This window comes from Marmota monax, unplaced genomic scaffold (assembly GCF_021218885.2).
Source record: "Marmota monax isolate L192 unplaced genomic scaffold, Marmota_monax_Labrador192_F-V1.1 WCK01_AAM20220418_F8-fsc00124, whole genome shotgun sequence".
Lineage (NCBI taxonomy): Eukaryota > Metazoa > Chordata > Mammalia > Rodentia > Sciuridae > Marmota > Marmota monax.
Window position 1 is genome coordinate 47,167 of NW_026692505.1, and position 25,384 is coordinate 72,550.

The window sequence follows — 25,384 nt, forward strand, 5'->3', positions numbered from 1 at the left end:
TTTTCTTCCTACCAGTAAAGCAAAAAAATCTTCCTCCTTCCCAAAACTGTGTCCCCACCATTTTTAATTGGAATCAGGGCAAGTACTAACCTTTTTCATAATTTGACCACCTAGAAAATTGTGTGGATGAGTAATATCAAAGCTATCTTTACTCTTACTATAAACACAAAATGACAGACACTGACCTCAACAGATTCAGGGAAGCCATTTATTCAATCGTGGAGTCCCACACTATAGGAGCTCATTTTCTGGATGCAAAAATGTCTCTTGGTTACACAGGGAATTTTAGTTTTATACGGTATAATTATTATGGTTTAATCATTGGATCTTGTGGACATGCCATTCAGATAGTTAGGGGCTAGTTGTGTAGGTTAAAACTTTAACACAAGAAGGCAGCTGTAAAAAGGTTAATACCCATTGTTACATGGAAAGATAGAAGCCCAGATTTTGAGTGATGAGTACTTAAATTTTGCCCATTTTTTTTTATTTCTCTGGGATTTGTTGTCTCACAGAGTTTCAATATTTATTGTGTCTCCATTAAGACCACTCTGCAATGAGGGAAGGTCATTGTCCATTGCCCAACGTTCACAAACTGCGGCCTTCCCTCAGGGCCAATTGTTTTGGGAAAAGGATTTGCTGGGAGGTTAATGCTTGGCTAATTTTTCCTCCCTCCTCCCTAGCTGTGTCATCTCTCAGCTTTTCTTCAGTGGCCATTTTGTTAGAATATTATTTTCTATAACTCTTGACTTGCCAATTTAGATTGACTCTTTTCTTTGAAGTTTTATTTAAGTCATGTGAACTGAGAGGCATTTGGTTCCATTCATTCAATTTATGAGTGGTCACTCATCTACAAGCCAATTTTGGTACCATGTACATGATAAAGACACAAGAACATATATAGACGCATGACAAACAATACACAGATTAAAACAGAGCCTATCACAGATTTTTATACTAAGAACCAGACATGAAAATAACCTGTGCAGTTGGGAACATTAGAAATAGAGTCTGCCAGCCATTGTGGATGCTAAAATCAAGGGTTCAGGTAGTCATTTGTCCTTCATGGGGAAGAACTACTCCAACCATTACTATTATAGTGGCACACCTTTCTCCACAGAAAATCTTAATTGAGCTTCTCCAGACATCTTTACCATAATTCATCTTAGGACTATCAGCAGAAGAGTCTCTACAAAATAATTCAGTGTAGTTAAACTTCCTGTTATTGGGCAAGAATAACTGACTTAGAATGTTAACTTGACTTGTTTGATAAGTTGGTTTTATGGGTAACCTAAGTTAAAAATGCGTAAATTTGTTTTAACAAAAATGGGATTAATCTTCATAAATGTATTTGTTAGAGGAGACATCTAATTAGTTTGGAAATTTAAAATGTTAAAACATCAACTTCCGCAGTCTGGCTGGGCACAAAATCAAGAGCGACTCACAGCCTTGTAGATTCAAACAGCAATTCTTTATTCCCGAACTCACACCGGCACTCTACAATCACGTTCTAGGGAAATCCAAGTTCTGGGCAAAATCCACACTCTCCACTGGGCTCTGAATCCCAAATACTCTCTGAATCCCGCGAGAACTCAACGGGAACTCAAGGCGCCTGAGGCAGCAGGATACACGCTATTCCTAGCAGGAATCACCTTAAACCTGGAAACGCCCTAAACCCGGAACGCCCTATCCTCCCTAAATCCCAATCCGCCCTAAACCCGGATCCACCCTGGTCCTTGAGCAAGGTCACCTTTCATGCAAAGTCACTGCAAATGACCTGGGTCCACCATGGAGAGTCCTTCCTCTAAGCAACATGGAGTAGGCTGACAAAGAAATTGCGATGCGTCATTCCTACTTGGCAATGGCTCTCAGAATCAACTAAGTAATTTAAGTACTCTTGGCTTCTTGCATTTCATAGTGTCATGATGGGCAAACATGCGACATCTGCAGTTGAGGGGAGAAATAAAGAATGTCCATGTGTTTCTGCCATTTTCAATGCCTTATTCACTCAAATCACTCAATACAATTTCACTCTATAGGTTCTTAATCAAGACAATGACAATTCTTAATGCTGGGCACTGCAATAGACATAATCATTTCAAAACAAAAAAATTCTAAGTTAATTCTAAGCACTGAAAACATACTTAATTATGACAGACTTATTACAGACATTCCCTCTGCATACTAAGCTCAAGTGCCAGATCTAGAGGCTCAAGTCTTAGGCCTTAAGTCCAGCAGATGCACACTCACTCAGACACAGTGATCTGGTCAGGAGCCCATGAAGGGTTCTCCTGAGGTAGAGCTGATGGCCGGTTGAGGAAGGGGTCATTGGGAGAAGTCAAAGTTCTCACCAGGGTCAAGATGTGGCTGTAGAGTTTGAGAGCAGTGGGGATGATGCAGAGGATCAAGTGGATGATGAGAAGAGTTGGGATGTCAGTCCAGGTCCTTATCAGGATTTCCAGCATGAGGGCATCAGTGTTGGCTGGCTGCATGTCTGTTCATTTGCTCCTTGTAATTAGATGATTATTTATACTAAATTTTGGGACTTCTCACTTTTTCAATCCCTATCAGCTGTTGCCAGGTTTCTTAGTGACATATTTTATTCTAGGGTAAGGACATGGTTTGGTGGTTTCTGCCCTGATCTCACACCTCTGACTCTTATCAGGGTGAAGGCAAATGACAGTGACTTCACTTTGAGTTTTATCAGGGTTGTGGAAATGACTTGTCTTTATCAAGCTATGCCTGATGGCATATTGGAGGGCTTTGTAGGCTGATGTCTGGTGGGAATGCAGGTTTATTTAAAATGGAGTTTTAAAAGGAAGTTTCTTAGACTAATGCCATTTCAGTCAGGCTAAAGCTACACTTACAAATAGGTTAACATATATTTGGATCTATTAAATATATATTTATAAATTTGGTAAATTAAAAGAAAAGTTTAAGATTGCTTGTTTCTGAGGCTGGTTCAATATATGGAAATCAATAAATGTAATTCACCACATCAATAGACTTAAAGATAAGAACCATATGATCATCTCAATGGACGCAGAAAAAGCATTTGACAAAATACAGCATCCCTTTATGTTCAAAACACTAGAAAAATTAGGGATAACAGGAAATTACCTCAACATTGTAAAAGCTATATATGCCAAGCCTCAGACCAGCTTCATTCTAAATGGAGAAAAATTGAAGGCATTCTCTCTAAAATCTGGAACAAGACAGGGATGCCCTCTCTCACCACTTCTATTCAACACAGATCTTGAAACACTAGCCAGAGCAATTAGACAGACAAAAGAAATTAAAGGCATAAATATAGGAAAAGAAGAACTTAAATTAGCACTATTTGCTGATGACATGATCCTATACCTAGCAGACCCAAAAAGTTCAACCAAGAAACTTCTATTACTATAAATGAATTCAGGAAAGTGGCAGGATATAAAATCAATACCCATAAATCAAAGGAATTCCTGTATATCAGTGACAACTTCGCTGAAATGGAAATGAGGACAACTACTCCATTCACAATATCCTCAACAAAAAAAAAATACCTGGGAATCAACCTAACAAGAGGTGAAAGATCTATACAATGAAAACTACAGAACCCTAAAGAAAGAAATAGAAGAAGACCTCAGAAGATGGAAGGATATACCTTGTTCTTGGGTAGGCAGAACTAATATTATTATAATGGCCATATTACCAAAAGCACTTTACAGATTCAATGCAATTCCCATCAAAATCCCAATGGCATTCCTTGCAGAAATAGAAAAAGCAACCATGAAATTCATCTGGAAAAATAAGAGACCCAGAATAGCTAAAGTAATTCTAAGCAGGAAGAGTGAAACTGGTGGTATTGCGATTCCAGATTTTAAACTATACAGCAATAGTAACAAAAGCACCATGGTACTGCACCAAAACAGGCGGGTGGACCAATGGTACAGAATAGAGGACACAGAGACAAATCCACCAAATTACAACTACCTTATTTTAGACAAAGGTGCTAAAAACATGCAACGGAGAAAGGATACCATCTTCAACAAATGGTGCTGGGAGAACTGGAAATCCATACGCAACAAAGTGAAATTGAATCCCTTTCTCTCACCATGCACAAAAGTCAACTCAAAATGGATCAGGAGCTGGGAATCAAATCAGAGACTCTGCGTCTAATAGAAGATAAAGTTGGCCCTAATCTTCATCACGTGGGGGCAGGCCCCAAATTCCTTAATAAGACACCTATAGCAAAGAGTTAAAACCAAGAATCAACAAATGGGACGAATTCAAACTAAAAAGTTTTTTCTCAGCAAGAGAAATAATATGTGAGGTGAATAGGGAGCCTACATCCTGGGAACAAATTTTTACCCCTCACACATCAGATAGAGCTCTAATCTCTAGAGTATACAAAGAACTCAAAAAGTTAAACAACAACAAAAAAAGAACAAATAACCCAATCAACAAATGGGCCAAGGACCTGAACAGACACTTCTCAGAAGAGGATATACAATCAATCAAAAAATACATGAAAAAATGCTCACCATCTCTAGGAATCAGAGAAATGCAAATTAAAACTACTCTAAGATACCATCTCACTCCAATAAGAATGGCAGCCATTATGAAGTCAAACAACAATAAGTGCTGTCGAGGATGTGAGGGAAAAGGTACACTCATACAATGCTGGTGGGACTGCAAATTGGTGCACCCAATTTGGAAAGCAGTATGGAGATTCCTTGGAAAGCTGGGGATAGAACCACCATTTGACCCAGCTATTCCCCTTCTTGGACTATACCCAAAAGACCTAAAAAGAGCATACTACAGGGACACAGCTACATCAATGTTTATAGCAGCACAATTCACAACAGCTAGACTGTGGAACCAACCTAGATGCCCTTCAATAGATGAATGGATTAAAAAATGTGGCATTTATACACAATAGAATATTACTCAGCACTAAAAAATAACAAGATCATGGTATTTGCAGGGAAATGGATGGCATTAGAGCAGATTATGCTAAGTGAAGTTAGCCAATCCCTAAAATACAAATGCTGAATGTCTTTTTTGATATAAGGGGGGTGACTCAAAATGGGATAGGGAGGAAGATCATGAGAAGAAGATTACCACTAAATAGGGAAGAGAGTGGGAGGGAAAAGGAGGGAAAAGGGGAGTTGCACGGAAGATGGAAAGAGACTCTCATCATTATACAGAATACATGTATGATTTTGCGAGGAGAAAAAGAAAAATAAAGTGTGTCACATTAGATTGGACAGAGAGAAGTGATGGGAGGGGACGGGAGGGGAAGAGGGGATAGGAAGGGCAGCAGGATAAAATAGACACTATGATTGCTCTATGTATATAGGTGACTGTATGACCAATGTGATTCTGCAATCTGTACAACCATGAAAAGGAGAAATTATACCCCAATTGATTCAAATGTATAAATTGCCAAGATCATTGTAATGTCATGTGTATCTAATAAAAAAAGATTGCTTGTTTCTGGGTCTTAACCTAAAAGCAAAGTTACTAAGAATTTAAATTCTAGCAGGTGTAATTTTATATGCATGCAAAAAGTTTTAGATGCATTTTGATTAAAATACTGTAGAGAGCAAAGTATTTTATTTCATTAATGGAGTAAACACTTTTTTAAATGAAAAAAAGTAGAACTCTCATGATAAGGGGGGAAACTAGCAGAAGATTTTTCCACTTGAGTATAATAGTCTTGGGACTTACAGCTTCTGGATAAAGGCACTATTAAACAGATATTTAAAAGGTGTTGGGATTAATGATTAGAATCTATGTGAAATGGGCAAGGGGAGCTGACAGTCAGTTGAGGAGAAGGTTGTAGGGAGAAGTTGCTACTCTCATCAGGGTCAAGATATAGCTGTAGAGTTTGAGAGTGGTGAGGAAGATGCAGAGTGTCAAGCAGATGATGAGGAGAGTTGGAGTGTCAGCCCAGGTCTTCATCAGGATTTTCAGCATGAGGGCGTCAGTATTGGCTGGCTGAATAATAAATTTGGGGGGCTTCTGACCACCCTTTCCACCCCTGTCTGCTGCCACAGGGTCTCTCAGTGATGTCACTTGCCCTGGGGTTAAAGCATCTGGTCTGGTGGTCGCCAACCTGATTTTATTGCCTTTCCCCCTTTTGGGGGCAAGAACAACATGCCAGAGACTTCACTCTGAGTTGGTAAGGATAAGGAGAAGGGACTTGTTTGTGCCTGAGGTTCATACTAGAGGGCTCCGAAGGTGTGCCTGGTGAGACTGCAGGTTTCAAACTGGAGTTTTAAAATGGAGTTGCTTAGGCTAAGGTCTAAGGACATCCTTACGTGGGCACAGTTTTTGTATATGCCATGTTGCCCAATCTCTCTCTTGGGATGAAATTCATTATGTAAAGTAACTGCGTAATAGCATTCATAAGGATTGTTTCAAAATATAAATTTAAGAAAGTGGCTATAATTAGTACTGTCAGTTAAAGTTATTTGGATTTTAATGTACTGATAGGAAGCAAATTCTGAGCATTGATATGCTCTTATCTATCAAGATAATTTCTTGTGTCTGTTAGGTTTTATTACATAGGGAAGCTGAATCTTAAAGGAATTGGGCTTTGTACAACTCTAGTTAAACAAACAACTGTTTAGGTTATTCCCCTACACTATAAATTCTAAATTTTTCTTTAAAAGTTAAACTTGGTTAATATAAGGACATCCACATAATTGTGATGCTATTACTGGCTTCTTTGTATATTAGATGTAGTCTTGTTCTCAAAGTAAAATGTAAAGCTTAAGATATCATTTTATCAAGCTGGTGTGTTCTCCAAACTAAAGTTGTCTATAGTGGTAGTCTCTTTCAGACTAATCTAGAAATAGCAAATTTATTTGGGGTTTACTATGTCATTTAATATTTTGTAATTAGATAAGAATAAGCTGTCATCAAGAAGTGATATGTATAAAATGTTGTGTTACTTTCTATACCTGGGTAGGAACATAAGTGTATTTTTGGAAGGCAATCAGGAGAGCCTAATTTGTTTAAAGGTTAACAATATGAAATGTGAAATCATTTTGCCACTTTTTAGTATTTTTCCACAAGAACAAAGTTAAGAACTTTCTTAGTTTTTGTTTGATTTATGTTTCAGATGCAATGTCTCATTGTGATATTTGCCAAGAGCCTCACCTTACCTGAGATAATTGTGGCTTTTACCCTACTCCAAGTTGGGATGGCTCCAAAGTAAGCTAAACTTAGGCTTATTTAAAATTGTGTTCAAAGGATAGATGTTTGTTGTAAAACATTACTGTGAAGTCAAAATGACCAAGTGATATAAGACAAAACTGAGTAAAGTTTTCAGTAAATCATAAAAGATATGTAACATTATAAAAGAGATTTTTAACCATTTATACACATTTGATTGTTTTCTCCTTTTTTTCTTTTTAGTTACACCTGTTATGAGAATTTATTTAGACATATCATATATACATAGAATATAACTTCCCATTACCGTGGTTGTACATGATGTGGAGTTACCCTGGTATAAGAGAGTTTTTAAAGAAAATAAAATTTGTAAGTGATCTCATATGTGATTGTGTTGAAATGTATGTGTATTTCTGGAGGTAAAATAGATACAAAGATTATATTAGTGTTATTATAGAAATATGTTTCATGGTTCAAAGCCATTATACAAGCAATGGGTTGTTATTGTTAATTTCATTTTATATTTTCATTGTAGAACTTTAAAACATTTGCCTGTTAATGTTTTTAAAAAGTATTCTTTCTTACAGGAAAACCTGAGTTAACTGTAATATAAGCCATCATGTATAGGATAAAATATGAGGCCTATTTTCTGAACTAGTACTGACCCAAATTAAATGGAAAGCATAAAACTGCAAAGTTATAGACAATAAATTTAATACCCAGTACTCTCACATTAAGACTCATGAAATTAGCCTACTGGATGCTTAAAATGAGAACCAAAGGCAAGGAAATAAAAAGGCCAAAAGAAAAAAATAAAAATAAAACCAATATTTGTCACTTGCCTTGTAAAGTCATTTAGGGCCCAGAGAATAACAGGACTTCTCTAAAGGTTTTGCCAATCTGGGTCACATGATTTCCCAATGAAGGAGATCAAAGGGACCCTGAAGAACACAAAGCCAACCAGGGAACATTCTGCAAAGAAGAGGGTAATTGTGAAACTTGTCTTAAAAATCCAGATGGGGTCCTCATTCTCCCAATATTGAAAATTAAACATCTAAGAAATGCTGAGGCAGGAAAATAAGTTTGTTTGTTTGTTTGCTTTTAAAGGATAGAACTAAGAAAAACAGAAATTTTTCTCAGGATAGGAAAGGGTCCAGAGCTGGTGCCCAAGGAAATGAAGGAGTTTTGCCACTCTAAAGATTTTAGGTTTCCTTTGTTCTCATGCCCCCACTCCTATCCTGCCTATGTGGCCAAAAGGGCATTAAGAGTGATGTCCAGGGTCCTGGTGATTGCTTGTGTTGGAAAACGTGATCTTTCCCCTCCCCTGAGGTTGTTAGTAACCAAGGGATGGGGAATGCTATCTATCCATTTTCTTTTCTTTGATAATTAGCTACCTGTCCTATTCCTTGATCTTTTTCCCCCTCTGATTAAGGGAACCCTTACTACCATAAGGGAAAATGTACAATGACATTCTGTCTGCTTCAGGCTTGGAGGAGGTGGCATGGAGTAAGCAGTTTGGATTTCTCTTTGAGGAATGATGGGTCAGTTGAGGGGTTCATGATAAAAAGACTCCTTTGGGTGCTGGGGCTGTAGCTGAGTGGTAGAGCACTTGCCTATCACATGTGAGGTACTGGGTTCAATCCTCAGTATCACATAAAAATAAACAAATACAGTAAAAGCAAGTTCTCCATCTACAAATCCAAAAAAAAAAAAAGTCTGGTTTGGAAAGAAAGGTTAATGTCATCTTGAAGGTGTATGCTTCTATGAGAAAGACAAGAACGTGAATACTGGAGTGAGATTAATTCAAAATAAATGTCACAGCAAATGGAATATGTCGATGAATATCATGATGATGATAGTAACCAATATTTTACCAGGAGGTGAAGGAGCCAACATTTTTTCCCCATGCCAAGTGCAGTGAGGACATTGTTTCTATTTGGAAATGTAAATCTTTAATGATATTTGTTTCCTTGCCAGGGTTTTCAGGAATGTAAACATACACTTAGTTTTTATAATGTCTTAGAAGCCCCCATGAGACGTACCTAAGATATCTAATGTCATCTGATTTTTTTAAAACAATACCTTTCTATTGGCATAAATTCTGTGTGTAGTAGAGATCATTTTATTTACTTTCAAATAGGGCTAGATAACCATACTTTTAAACACAGATTAAATCTCACTATGTAGGAGGTTTGCAAGATTTGTAGGCCTTAGGTTGACTAAAAAGACTTCTGATTATGATAGTCGCTTCATAGTTACCGGGCATTCTTGTCTAAGAAACCCTATTTTAAATTCTCTAGTTTTACTTACTTTTGGTAGGGGGCTAACACAAGTGTACATCCTAAGTTACAGTCAATGAATTATTGTATTTCTTTTTAAATGCCCAGATATTTGTTGCTTTGTTTATAACTTGTTTTGCTAGGTGTTTAAGACCAAGTTGGTCAAATTGACCTTGTTCTTATGTGCTTTTAAAAGTCAGCTGAGTTCCCTATGAGGGTCACACTTGAGATCTTAAGAGAAGCCTCTCAGCTCCTTTTTGTTCCATCTCTCAGGTTATTCAGGATCTTCTTGACCACATGGCTTCCCTTGGAAGCATCAGGGAAATCTTCCTCTCCAATGACCCTCCTCTTTGCAACATGTGCACTGGTCAGGTTTCTGTTCTCCAGGACCTCATTGATTCCCCTGATCTAGAGGTCCTGTGGCCCAGAGTTCAAAGTCCTTAGAGAAGTCTTGTGTTCCCTGGGCTCAAGCTGACTCCCAGGGAAAGAGCTGAATATTGAGTATTTCTTATGGCTTTTTTGCTGCCTTACTTTTAGTCTCCAAGTTTTGCCTTAAACATTCAGTAATCCATTTTCATAAGTCTTAAATAAGAGTACTGAGTTTTACTTTTAAGGTCTATAACTTACATTTGTTTTACACCTTCTATTTAATTGGGTCAGAAATAGTACTGAAAGTTAACCTTACATCTTGTCAGTCCTATAGGTGATGGCCTATTATCTCAAATTAACTCAGGTTGTAATATTAGAAGTGGTACTTTTGCAAGGCACTAAGAGTCAATAGTTATAAAGTTTACAAGAAAATATAAAATGAAATTAAGAAAAGTAAAAACAATAGCTATGAACCCCAAATTTTAATTTTTATAATCTCACATCTTTACTTTAAACTTTAGTTTGAAGAATACCAGCTTGGTAAAATGCTCTTCTAATTCTTATATATTAAATACCTGCTTACATGGAAGTATACAAAGAATCCAGTAACAGCACCACAATTACACTTATATAGTAACCAAGTTTAGCTTTTAAAGAAAAATTCAGAATCTGTAGTGTAGCATAATACTCTAAAAGAACAGTTGTTTAACCAGAGTTGTACAAACACTGATTCTTTAAGACAAGTTTCTCTAAAAAATAAAACTTAACAGACACAAATGATTGTCTTGATAGATAGAATGCATTAATGTTTTAAGAAAATTTTGTTACTTCAAAACATAGAGAATTAAACCTTGGTTTATATCAGTACATTAATATTTGACCTTAGGAAAAAGCCTTAATTAACTAACTTACTGTGCTAATCATATACAACCAATTTACATTTTGAAATATACCCTACACAAACCTTATGCAACCTATTTGACACATTCTACAACTTTTTACTTTACCACACAATAGACTTTCTCTTCCATAAATCTTTCTTTTTCCTTTTATTTTCCTTATTAAGATATATTTCCCTACTGAGACCCTTCTTATATCGCTTTCCTAGGTGTTGATCCATTTTTAAATTTACCTTCTGAAACAATCCTTATGGATTTTCTGAATTTAGACAAATTACCCCACTTTAATAAGATAAAATAGTTTATGTTTATAGCATTTAAATTGAAACACAAGAAACTTTTTGTACTCTTTTTATGAAAAATTTCACCTGATAGAATTTTAACTCTTGGTAACTTTGTTTTTAGTGAAAACACAACAAAAAAGCAATCTTAATTTTTTTTGTTTACCAATTACATATCATGTTTAAATATATTATCTTATGAAATCTAAGTCAAGAGTACTTGATTTTATATTTAGTATTTGATGTTTTAGTACTTTATAAGATCAGAACTCACTTTTGGGTCCGATTATAGTGAGTTCAGATATTCAAATAGTATGAGAGTTCTGAAGTCCTCAGGGAAAAAATCTCAAGTTAAAGAAGACTTGTATATATAAGATTTCATTTTCCCTTCCTTTATTGTAGCAATTGCGTAGGTTCTTGTTAAGAAAGTACGTGGTAGAGTGCAAGAGTTGATAAGATAGGCAGCCATTTATGTCTCACAGTGGCTTGGATTTAATTTTTTCCCTTTGGTCTTAAACCAGTTTTGGATAAACTTCCCTGAGAACCTTTAAGTATTGCAAGCTATGCAAGCTCCGTTAGCCTCTGCAACTTATATTTCAGATGTAAGCCTTGGAGATCTGGCAGAAGCTAAAAAGTAAAGCTACTGTTATGGATGGGAGGCAAAACCTCAAACATAGGGCATTTTAACTCTTTTGTAAAATCAGTCTCTTTAAGTTGTAGGGCTATAGTTTGTTTCTCTGGAGACCTCTTTTCATTCCCTCAGTTTATAGTGAAGCCAGGTTTGGATGCAGAAAATCATGAGATACCATCTCCCATTAATGCCTTTGAGGATGAGGCTCCCCTCTCAACAACAACATGCCAACAAACAACATGAAGACAACAGAAGCACTGAGGAACTGCCTCTTGTCTAGGGAACATCTCCCCCATGTTGGAGCCTCTAGTTACTGAAGCTTGTACTGGCCAGCAGATTCTGCCCCTTCTTTCATGCATGACCTCTGGATTTAACTGCTGCCTTAGTCAGTGTGGGCATTTTAACTCTTTTGTTAAATATATGCATATATGCATGTCTCTAGATTTTCCACTCATACTGTATGACTTATAATCCCTAGGAGAATGTGGGACCCCTTTTTTTAAGGAATCTAGATCTGTCTGTAGTTAATGAACCTTGAAGTGGGGTGGAGATTTGGCCTTGCATAGAATGATAAAAGGTGAATCTAATTTACATTTTTTGGCACAATTCAGGTTTTTTGAAACAAGGTCTGAGAAGTTTTTAGACCTGCACATAGGAACCTTAGACTATTTCCTGCCTTTTTACAAAACAGGCAAAGCTATAGAATGGTATTAAAATTCATATTTCCTTCTGATCACCATGGTTCTCTATCAGAAATTTTGTATTGAGATCAAGTTTGGCAGCAGCAGAAAATCATTAAGTGTAAAGGCTGAAATAAAGAGTTTACACTTGCTGTGAGTCAAAGAAATCTTCAGTGCTGAGGACCCCTGGCATGACCCAGGTCATTTGCAGTGACATTGCATGTAAGGTGACCTTGCTCAAGGACCAGGGCGGATCCGGGTTTAGGGTGGATCAGGGTTTAGGGCGTTCCTGGTTTAGGACAATCCGGGTTTAGGGCGGTTCCAGGTTTAAGGTGTACCCTGCTGGGAATAGGGCATATCCTGCTGCCTCAGGCGTGTCTGCTCCTTGAGTTCCTTGAGTTCTCGCGGGATTGAGAGAGTATTTGGGATTTTGCCCAGAACGTGATTTGCCCCAGAACGTGTGTAGAGTGCCGGTGTGAGTTCGAGAATAAAGAGTTGCTGTTTGAATCTACAAGGTGTGTGGTGGCTTGTGATTTTGTGCCCAGCCAGGCTGCGGCACTTCAGAGGGCTGTGAGTATAAATCTCCCTTTTTGCAGTCAAAGAAGCTAGCAAAGCACACAGAAGCACAGAAACAACAAATGGGAGAATCCCTACAGGCTATGGCAGCTTATATCTGAACAAAAGGAACTCAGGCATTTGCCTAGGAACCAGTCCATGTAAAATGCCTCTCTCTCAATGGCTAGAATCTGATTGGCAAGGAAAGGAAGTTCTCAGAAGGAGGGAGTGTGGGAAAGTGCAGTATGGCTCATACCAAGGTGCATGCATTACTGGGGCATTCACTCAGGGCTGCTTGATTTACCATTCACCAAAGGATGCCCCATAAGTGTGATCAGTACAGGAGGCTGGGGAAGAAACCTTTAAGATTCACTGGGGAATAGCTGAGGCCAGAATCTTGCAGTTGTTTCAACCCTTTCTCCATCTCCACACATCTAAAGGCAAACTGGGATTAGGGATACTGTCTACCAACATCAGATGCACTCTGTGCCTAAATAGGACAGTGAGAAATGGCTTTGGCAGAACCCAACATGCCTGACCCACAGGACAGGTGATTAGGAGCCAGCTAGGCAATGAATCCTGTCACCCAAGTCTTATAGAATGGCAGCTTACATTAACTGCATTTAATTAGCTGATAAGTGCTTATTATTGTCCTTCAGAAAGAAAGAAAGAGTCATTAAGTTACACCTCAGAAAGATGTGGGGTGTGGAGGAGCCTACTTCAGTGATGTTCCTGGCAGAGCCCTCATCTGAAATTTGTCTTGGAAATCAGGATAGGGTGCCAGTTCCTCTGGTGTTGAAGATTGAACACCCAAGAAATGTGAAGGCCAATAAATTTAAAAAATTAAAATAGAAAAATAAAATTAAAATAAAAACATAAAGCAAGCACAGGATGTAAATTTTATTGAAAAATCAGGAGGTGGGGGGCAGACACTACTCCAAAGTTGGTGGGAATGGGCATGTCTTTCCCCTTTATATATTTCAAGTTTGCTTTATTCTAATGACCCCTCCTCCCACCCAGTACATGTGGCCAAAAGGGCATGAAGAAAGCCATCCATGGGGTAATTGCTTGTGTTGGATAACCTGATCCTTCCCATCCTCTGGAGGCTTCAAACACCAGGTGATGGAGAGTGCCATCTACCCATTTCTTTTCTTTTCTTTTCTTTCTTTCTTTCTTTTTTTTTGATAATTTGCTATCTATCCTTTTTCCTGGTCTCATTTGGATATACGCAATGTCCCTGATGCTAAGAATAAAATTTAGTATTACAATGTGAGTTCATAACCAATACTTTTCCAATAAAAAGTATCCTTGTCTTATTTATTAATGACATAATTATATCAATTAATTTTCAATCTTCTCTAGTGATATTTAACATCTTAATCATATTACTCAACATAAACATTGTATATATTTTCTAACATCAGATACTATGAAGTTGATAAAATACTTTTAGTGACTTGTCATTAATACGTATGAAAATAAAATCATCATGCCGTGTCTTCTTGAATGAAAGTGTTTTTTTTTTCTAGTGCTATTTTTGTTACCTTTGAAAAAATTATCACTGGACACAAAAATGTTTCTCTCCAAAGAGCTCAATAATTTTTTAGAGTGTTTCTTTTATGCTTCTAAGAGAGTCAATAAATTACATGTTAAGTGTCCTAAATGAATAACTCTCAGAGATAGTTCCTCTATGTACCAAGTATGAATTAACAAGCACAATCCCTGCCATGAAAGAAAAATCCAACTCATACACATTAATAAATCAACTATGTACAAATTCTTAGCAGTACAAGAAAAATTGTTCTAAGATATTTAAATGGAGTTCCCACTTTAAACTCTGCTTGAAACCTGAGGTATAGCACTATGTTACTAAACTAGTAGGTGTCAAGCCTTTGCTGGCTCCTAAGAAAAAAACATCCAGGATTTCTTGCTAGTGTTAGAAACTCAGTGTTTGTCTTCCTCACTGTAGGCAGGAAAAAAATTGTCCAAAATTGGGTGTTTAATTCCTAGGACATTATACATTTTACATTCTGAGGTCACCCAAATGACAAATTACACCCATACTCTATCTTGAGATATGGATTATTTGAGGGTAACCTGATACCTGATATTTGATGTATGATAACCCCTCTTCCACTGTGCAAAAAAATAATTCCTATTTTTATTAGGAACTAAGGGTGTTTGCTAGGTTGTTTTTTTTTAATTACCTCAAATGACAAGTCCTCCAGTTTCCCTGAGGGAACAGAGATAATTTGTGTAGATTTTGAACACAAACAAAAGAGGCTTATAAATATGTGTCCCTATCTGCATTCTAGAGGAAAGTGTATGACTTGATTCTTATCTTTTGGCCAAAAAACTGGCCAAAAAAACTGCCTTATGAAAAAAAATGTTTTCTGTCCCACACAAAACATATAGAATATAGAAAATTTTTCATAAATATTTTAACTCTTTTGGAAAAACATGTTTCAATAGCATATCCTCACAGATGTCAGGATTCTACTCTTTTTCCTGACTTTTATGTTTTTTTTTTGTGTGTGTGTGTGTGTGTGTGCCTGCATGTGTTGTCCATCTCTAAACATATAGGATATAAGCTTGAACTAAACCATTCCTGAAACAGGGAAAAAAATAGCCAATGCACCAGAAAATCAATGGAAAAAAAGAACAGAAGGTGATTACAATTTAACTTCTCCCAGTGTGAGGAGATCTACAATTTGTGCTCCCCCCAAAACTTGCCAGGCAACAGTAGGAATCCCTGCGTGTTGTCTTCCTCAGGCTCTCAGGAGGGCAGATGTAATAATGATCTTTGAGTTGTCGCTCCACCTAAGTTTTTCAACTTCTACAAGAATGAATAGAAAAGGGTACTGTAACATTTAGACATTCTTATAGATACCGAAAATTATGTTACTAGAAATTTTCATACTTTTCAGAGTAATTAGTTTAATTGTGATAAGATTTTTATCCTTTTTGAAGAAGTAGCCAATTTCTGCATCACAGTATTATGAATGGATATACCAGGAAATATAACTAAGTCTAGTCTTGTAGAGCCATAAAAAAATTGAGTTGGTGAGAAGCTAGTTTATACAGCAAGACTGTACTGAGATAAATTGGCAGTGAGCTTACAAGGCAGGTTTTCATGTCTTTTGTTAAACTCTGTTTCATATGATGAGACTCCCATACTTGATATTAGAAAACAAGCACCAAATAGGTGACAAATACTTCAGTAACCATGACAATATTTGTAGAGGAAGAAATAAATGAATAAGAAAGAAGGCATTTGAAACTCTAAAACATACAAAAGACAAAAGATCATTGGGAGGATGCAGGGATGTGAGGTGAGTGAGGAGAGATTGGGAGAGTAAACAAAACTAATGAAGTCAATTACCAGTGGATGTGGGTGGAGAAGGGCTGGAACCTGGAACATTGATCAGGGCCTGAGCTACAGCCAAAAGGATATAAAAGCCTGGTTAAACCAGGGAAGGAAAGCAACCTGAATCCCAGGGAGACACACAGAATCAGGGCCATAGTTGACACTTCAATGTACATAGTGGGGCTGAAAAGCCCAGAGCAGGAGCAACCAAGCTTCATATGACAAGTTGTTCTTGTCTTACCGCTAGGAGTCTGGCTGCTTTGGGGCCAGTTTTCCAGCCATACCACTGCAGATTCACTGAAACACCTGCCCAGATGTATTTGTGCCATTGTTTTCAATCATTTTCATATGCCTGGCAAAGGTGTTAAAAGTCTCACATGTCTTTGGGGATGACACTGCAAGAAGTACTACTGTCATGTGAGAGCTTTTAGCCCTCCCCTCTGTCTTTGTGCACTGAACATTAGGGGCTCTCCAGCTACAGAGGGCTGAACTTCCACTTTGGGGACTCTGCTGGAAATATCTGTGTTTACTTGTGCTCAACCACACTCTGCAGGGAAGATTCCTCAAAGTGTGGACTTTTCTCACCAAAGGGAGCGAAGGCTGAAAGAACATGGAAGAAGCACAGTGTGACCTTCCACCTGGCAGCTGGGGTGACAGGGTGGGCCACACACAGAGTCCAGGTAGGAGGAGAAGCTTCCCAATGACCAGAGTTAGGAGGGACACACTCAGGACTATTTTGATGTTCCATTATATGAAAGCAACCACACTTTTACTTTTCAATAAGAAAACTATTGCCATTTGTCTGATTCTCCTTGATATGAATATATTTTCACACCATCCTTCCACTACTCTTTCAAACCTCACAGAAGGCCCTGTAATTTTCTTCCACAAGTATGTGGAAGCTCTAATAATGTTGTCAGAGATCAATCCTGATTTTCCAGTGGAACTGAAGGGAACACTTTCTGACACAGGGTTATTTTATTGAGAAAACTCCATCCAAAAGACCTGGGTCAGTTTCTCAATAAACTCACTACAATGTGTTGTTATTTTAATTGTGTAAAAAATATTGAGAAACTTATTTGGGTTGATAATGGCAACCATTTACTTGTTGTGTAATATTGATTTATATTCTCAATTATAACTTCTCAGAAACCCAAGTGAGTTACCAGTAATTATTAAAATAATGAGCAATTTTTGTTGGTGTGTTGTTCACATTTTCACTATTCTGAAAGAAAGAGTCTCCCCAGGACTTTCACTTGTATCAAATGTATTCCTTCTTGGGAATATGGTCTTTGTATCTATTCTTTTGTTAATGATATGATAACATCACTGATTTAACTCTACCGATTTCAAAATGATTAAATTGTTTATGTGATAGGCAGTACTATGACTCACTCTGACACTGCCTCACTCCAGGAGGAAGAAAGCAACAAAGTTTTTTCATGGACAATATCTGCTCCCAATTTTCTGCTCCTGTCAAAATATGCTCCCCCAAGACTTCCAGGCAACACTAGGAACCTCTGCATGTTGTTTCCTCAGACTATCTGAGGGCAGATGTAATAATGAATGACCTTTGATATTTCTCTCCAGTTAAATTTCTGAACTTCTTAGTAAACTTGTCTTACTGATTTGTGCTTTGCCAGCCACCAGTGTATACACTAAATCTGTTGTCATTTGGATTTTATGCCCAAGGGTATTTGACTCTTTTCAAAGTAGGAGTCTTTTGTGCTTGAAAATGACGGAATTATGTACTTGGGAAAGATAAAGTCTTGATCCTAGATATTTTTTTCTGTGTGCACTGACCATGAATTTTAAAGGAGAAAATGTTTATTTGAGAGCTCATGGTTTTAGAGGTCTTACTCTGTAGAAGATCTTTTAGTCACAGCAATAAAAAAGCTGACCAAAACACCCACCATTTGAAAACTATCCTCCAAATAATTTCCTATTGTTCCATCCTTTCTAGGTCTGGACTGGTATGTGGGCCATCTTTTCATATGATCTGTGATCTTGGCTTCATTATCTATTTGTAAGCAATATTGCTCAGCTTGGGTTAAATTCCCCCCATATATTCCAGCTTCAAAAGAAAACATGTAGTCTAAGGCTAAGTGAGGTTGATAAATAACATTGCTCATTTGCTTACTTTGTTCAGTAGAATGGGGTCCATTTCATTTTCATTAGTTATAATTTCAGCAACAGTCTGTAACCTAATGATGCAAGTTAACATAAAGATGGAATTAGTACCCATAGGACCCATCTTCTACGTAGGTGGCAGGGCCATATAGTAAATTTTCCATTCACAGGGACATTCATCATCTTTCCAGTTACCAATTGCCAAGGCTTAATGCTTTCTGGTCCCTTTGGACTTCATATACTGGGACTCCCAGTTGTTCCCCTTGGGTAAACAGAAGGAAGAAAATGGAGGGGTAAATTGTGTCCAGGCCATATGATCCTGAGCGGATTCAGAGTAGTTGAGCATAAGAGCCCCTTCCACATTCCAGTATACTCTCCCTGAGGCTTGACATTTGGTTTCTGTGGCAGCATTGTCCTAGGCCTATCCGAAATTACAGAAATTTGACAGGGGGTGAGGATTTGGTTCTGTGTGATTTGAGGATCCTTACCACTATTTTTTCCATGACATTACATTATAAACTCCTTGATCCAGACATGTAAAAGTCCCAACTGAAATGTTAACCTATTTTTCCTCTCTAGCATGACAATATTTTCCAATAATTGAGGTGTTGAGGATCCAAACATCAGTAGTTGGATGGAAACATTGTTATACTTAAAGTTCATGGGGTTCTAGCTTCTTAGCCATTGATCCCCCATATTTGTTCCTCCACACATAGTAAGAAGAGACATTCAGAGATTGAATTATAGTCTCTGCCAAGTTTAGAAACAGGGTTTTTGTTATGGTAGAAATGGAGGTTGGACCCTCTTGTATTTTCTCATAAAAGGATTGAAACTCTGGTGGGAGACTTAAGTGAAGTTGTGACCCTTTTGAAGTACACTATGGTCCCTGTATCAGTGCCTCATCCATATATATGTATGCCAACCTGGCAGCCTGCTTTCCATTTTGAGTCTCCAGTGTCAAGAACAGAAACTTTTAACAGGTTTAAAGGCTCCTAGTTTACAGTGGGGTGTAGTGACATCCTCTTGAAGGATGGCAGTTTTGCTCTTACTCTGCCAAGTGGACCAAGTAACACAACTCCAAGAGGGACAAATGCTTGTCATAATCAGTACACATGGGTCACATAACATTTGTAGGATGTTATACATATACTTGTCATTGGGCCTGCACCCCCTTTCCCAAAATAAGCTTCAACATGATGTGATGAATATACTGTGTGTTTACTGCAATTTCCCAAGCCTTGTCCATGACCTCAGCATCAAAAGATACTGACACTGGTTGTAATTAGTTTAGATTAGTAAGCTGAACTTTGTAAATTAATGGGCCCAGTTTCACATTGCCTTCCTGAAAGCTTTGGACTTCCAGACATTCCTCAGTTGGGAATACTGTTGGTCCAAATAAGTATATTGATTGCCATTTTGGCAGATAGAATAGGTGATATTATGTCTGCATGTCCCCAAGACTGTTCCCTGGCAGGAGAAATTGATATGGTAAAGTAAGATTGTGGTGATGCCATGATCTGATAGAGTCTCTGATAGAGTCACACAAAGGCAGAGGTCACAGGATGAGGGACTTTAAAATTAGGTAAAAGACTGCTAATGGAAGTTTTTCAATCCAGTGACAGTTGGCTGGAGTAGTTTATTTTAATCATTTCTTGAAAATCACTGTGAAGACTGCAGCAACATTGAGGATCAAAGGTGACCGTATGAAAGCATTACAGTGAAAAGACTAACAGAAAATAACAATAGTCTATTTATCCTTCAGGCAATTTGTTCTTTTTAAAAATTTTTAATTAATTTTTAAAATTTATATATGAGAGTGGATTGCATTACAATTCATATTACACATATAGAACACAATTTTTCATATCTCTGGTTGTATGCAAGGTATATTCACACCAATTTGTGTCTTCATACATGTACTTTGGATAATAATGACCATCACATTCCATCATCATTTCTAACCCCATGCCCCCTTCCTTCCCCTCCAACCCCTCTGTCCTATCTAGAGTTTGTCAATTCTTCCCATGCTCCCCCTCCCTACCCCACTATGAATCAGCCTCCTTATATCAGAGAAAACATTTGGCATTTGTTTTTTGGGGGATTGGATAACTTCACTTAGCATTATCTTCTCCAACGCCACTAACTTACCTGCAAATGCCATGATTTTGTTCTCTTTTATTGCTGAGTAATATTCCGTTGTGTATAAATGCCACATTTTATTAATCCATTCATCTACTGAAGGGCATAGCAACTGGTTCTTCAAGCCACTGAAATGTATAAATTAGTGAGGCTCTAGGGTGAGTAATGCAGGGCTGTTGTCTTTTGGGGTCTTTTGGGGTGTGGCTCACTTGTTTTGATTGGTCACCTTCCACACTGCAGCTGGAACAGGAACACATTCTGTCATGATGAAGTGGTTTTACTATGCTGTGATGAATTAAGGGGACCACATCAGTCACCTTCAATGCAGTAGGGTTTGATCAAGTGACCCTCTGAGTAGGCATTAGGGGTTGAACTTTTCATTATTTTACACAGAGAACATGTCTTGGTTTGAGGGTTGGGCATCTGTGGTCTGGCTCACAGGAAACCATTCTCTAAACCAGTGGTGTATAGTGGTCAGAGCCAGGAGCTTCCTCAGCATAATATTGCACAATTCATTTATATCTTCTCATATATCTCTTATAATGAAAGGGGAGAACTCACAAGGAATCTGATAAGGAGAAAGCCCTATCTTTCTAGTAGCCACTGGACCTAATCCTTAACAAAGCAATTAGCAACACATGGTTCCAGTGTAGGAGTGATTCTAGTTTTCTCAGTTGTACTTTTAAAGTTTGATTTATTCCTTCCACTTTCATGGAGCTCTGGGTATGCAGTGTGGAACTTCCAGGCAATTTTTAACCCCTTTGTCACCCCTTGACACTTCAGCCATAAATGCCAGTACAATATCCGACCCATGGTAATTGATATTCCAAACCAAAGAATAATTTCATTCAGGAGATGTTGGGACACTTCTTGTGCCTTCTCTGTGCATTAGGGAAGCCTTCCACAGAACCTAAGAAAGTACCCACAAAGACTAGGAAATGCTTATAACTCTTAAATCTGGGGAGTGCAGTTAAGTTTACAAGCATATTTTTAAGTTGGGCCCATCCAACACTGTGCAGCCCACGAAAGATCTTAGGTACCTGAAGTGGGTTATTGCATATTTATGTTTCACATTGTTCTCACATTGCTCTGGCTATGATGGAATGCTTGGGAATGTAGATATGTTGGTCCAATGTGGCCTCAAGGGTCAACTTGACAATGTAGGTCTCCTTGTGGAAATGCTTGAAAATGGCTGGGGATTGGCCTCCAGAATTTATCTTTGGACATCTTCAAATCTCCAGCTTCAACACAGGAGGTAGGGTCTTTAACTCAAAGGCTGACATACTTTCAAAAATGTTTAGAGAATTTTAAAATCCTGAGTCAGTCTAGTCTAGTCCATGTCAGCTTGCCTTTGTACTTGTTTCCAGGATTTTTCCACTGTAAAGCAAATATCGGTGACTCCAAGGGGCCATTCAGATTCAGAAGACATTCTTGAAATTCAGACATGCAAAAACCCAGCTTCAGTGGGATGAGACCCAGGAGTGCATAGGGGTTAAAAGTGGATGTGTGCTAATAGTAGCTTGGTTTATGTCTCAGAGTTCTTGAAACTGCTGATGGTCATCTGTTCATAGTTTATGAATTGGGAAAAGAGGTATATCCCAGAATGATTGGCAGGGTTGGAAGATTTCATACTTTAGAAGTCTCTCTAGGTGACTCTGGATCCCAATTTGTTCCTTGCAAGGAATAAAATATTATTTTTTGGGGGGGTGGGATCATTCCATAGCTTTAGTTCTATTACTATGAGTGCACATTTCAGCCCAGTCCAGGAAGATTTTCTTCAGCCTACACCACCAGGCACCTTAAAAGGAAACTCAGGTTCTTGCTATGGACTTGGTATAAGACTATGGAGGCACCACTATTCTTTTTGGAGAACCAAGAGAGTCAGGAATTTCACTTCTGGCTTCTCTAGGATCAGGGTGACTTGGCCATGAGAGTTGAAAGTTATCTGGGTTTGCAGTTTTCCCAATAGGTCCCTACACACTAAAGTCATATGGCAGTCGGGAAGTATAGGAATTTGTGAATTACTTCATGGACACCTAGATTGCATTGTCAAGGTAGGAAGAAGGGGCAATAAACTGGGCTACATCCTACTATAGTGCTTTATCTCTGTGAGAGGGGGGCCATGGGTTGAGTCAAAAATGCAATTTTCTATCCCTGTGTCATGGTTGTTCATATCAGAGGCTCCTGGGGGGGAGGGCTAACAAAATGGAGCCTAATCATTCTCATTTTTTCTAATGGTGGCCTATCCAACTAAATAAACCTGGGGGGGGTGGGTGTGTGCCAGGATCCTACTGTTGCTTCTTGGCTAGACTATACAGGGCTAAGTATGATGGTTCTGGGATGGAAAGAGTAAGGTGAATTTTGAGAGGCCCATGGGAGGGGTGGCCTCACAGATGTGACTGGCCTCTGGTGGGGCTTCAGCTATAGTATGTATGGTGAGTGCAGGTGGCAGCAGCAGATACAGTGGTGCATAAGGTGGGGGAATTTCTTCAGGCTCCCCAGATAGAATGGGCTTCTTGGAGTATGGTCAACTGAGATTATAGTCATAATTTTATGACTATTATGAGAACATAATTTTATAGTTCTCTGAGACAAGCCTTCAGCCAACCTGGCCAAGAGAAAATCATGTTTTGCCAAAGGTCAGTGTAGGAGAATTTGTTAATGTGGCCTGGGTCCCATATAATGACACTGAATACCTCCACAAGTTTTTTAGTCAAGTGGTTCCTCAGTGAGCCAACTTACTCCAAACAAGGGCCGATCTATTCCACAAGATGTCTGGAGATTTCCATGAGTCTACTTAAATTGATAGTCTCTGAAATATCCAAAGAAGTTTTGAAATTCTTTTTTTTAATTATTTTTTTATTTATATATGACACCAGAATGCATTATAATTCATATTACACATATAGAACACAAATTTTCATATCTCTAGTTGTATACAAAGTATATTCACACCAATTCGCATCTTCATAGATGTACTCTGAATAATCATGACCATTACATTCCACCATCATTTCTAACCCCATGCCCCTAACTTTTCCTCCAACCTCTCTGCCCTATCTAGAGTTTTTCTATTCCTCCCATGCTCCCGCTCCCTACCCCACTATGAATCAGCCTCCAAAAAAACATTTGGCATTTGGTTTGGGGGATTGGCTAACTTCACTTAGAATTACCTTCTCTAACTCATCCATTTACCTGAAAATTCCATGATTTTATTCTATTTTATTGCTGAGTAATAGTCCATTGTTTATATATGCCACATTTTTGTATCCATTCATCTATTGAAGGGCATCTAGGTTGGTTCCACAATTTCGCTATTGTGAATTGTGCTGCAATAAACATTGATGTGGCTGTGTCCCTGTAATATGCTATTTTTAAGTCCTTTGGGAATAGAGCAAGGAGAAGGATAGCTGGGTCAAATGGTGGTTCCATTCCCAGTTTTCCAAGTGTACCTTTTTCCCCACATCCTCTCTAACACTTTCTGTTGTTTGTCTTCATAATAGCTGCCATTCTGACTGGAGTGAGTTGAAATCTTAGAATAGTTTTGATTTGCCTTTCTCTAATTGCTAGTGATCATAAATATTTTTTCATATATTTGTTAAATGATTGTATATCATCTTCTGAGAAGTTTCTGTTCAGGTCCTTGACCCATTTATTGATTGGGGTTATTTTTTTTTTTTTTGATGCTTACCTTTTAGAGTTCTTTATATACCCAGAGAATAGTGCTCTATCTGATGTGTGAGGGGTAAAGATTTGCTCCCAAGATGTAGGCTCTCTATTCACCTCACAGATTGTTTCTTTTGCTGAGAAGAAACTTTTTAGTTTGAATCCATCCATTTATTGATTCTTGGTTTTAATTCTTGTGCCAAAGGAATCTTATTAAGGAAATTGAGGCCTACTTTTTTTATATTAGATGCAAGGTCACTAGTTTCATTCCTAGGTCCTTGATCCATTTTGAGTTGAGTTTTGTGCATTATGAGAGATAGTGGTTTAATTTCATTTTGTTGCATATGGATTTTCAGTTTTCCCAGCACCATTTGTTGAAGAGGTTATCGTTTTCTCCAATGAATGTTTTTGGCAACTTTGTCTAATATAAGATAATTGTAATTTTGTGGATTAGTTTCTGTGTCCTCTATTCTGTACCATGGGTCTACCAGTCTGTTTTGGTGCCAATATCATGCTGTTTTTGTTACTATTGCTCTGAAGTATAGTTTAAGGTATGGTATAGTGATGTCACCTACATCATTCTTCCTGCTAAGGATTGCTTTAACTATTCTGGGTCTCTTATTTTTCCAGATGAATTTCGTGACAGCTTTATCCATTTCTATGAGGAATATCATTGGAATTTTGATCGGAATTGCATTAAATCTGTATAGTGCTTTTGGAAGTATGGTCATTTTGATAATATTAATTCTGCCTATCCAAGAGCAAGGTAGATCTTTCCATCTTCTAAGGTCTTCTTTGACTTCTTTATTTAGTGTTCTATAAATTTCATTATATAGATCTTTCACCTTTTTCATTAAATTGATTCCCAAATTTTTTTTTAGGCTATTGAAAATGAGGTAGTTTTCCTCATTTCCCTTTCTGAGGATTTGTCACTGATATAAAGAAATGCCTTTGATTTATGGGTGTTGATTTTATGTCCTGCAACTTTGCTGAATTCATTTACTAGTTCTATAAGTTTTCTGGTGGAACTTTAGGGGTCTTCTAGGTATAGAATCATATCATCAGCAAATAGTGCTAATTTGAGTTCTTCTTTTTCTAGTCATGTTCCTTTAATTTCTTTCATCTGTCTAATTGATCCGGCCAGTGTTTCAAGAACTATGTTAAATAGAAGTGGTTAAAGAGGGCATCCCTATGTTTTCCAGTTTTTAGAGGGAATGCCTTCAA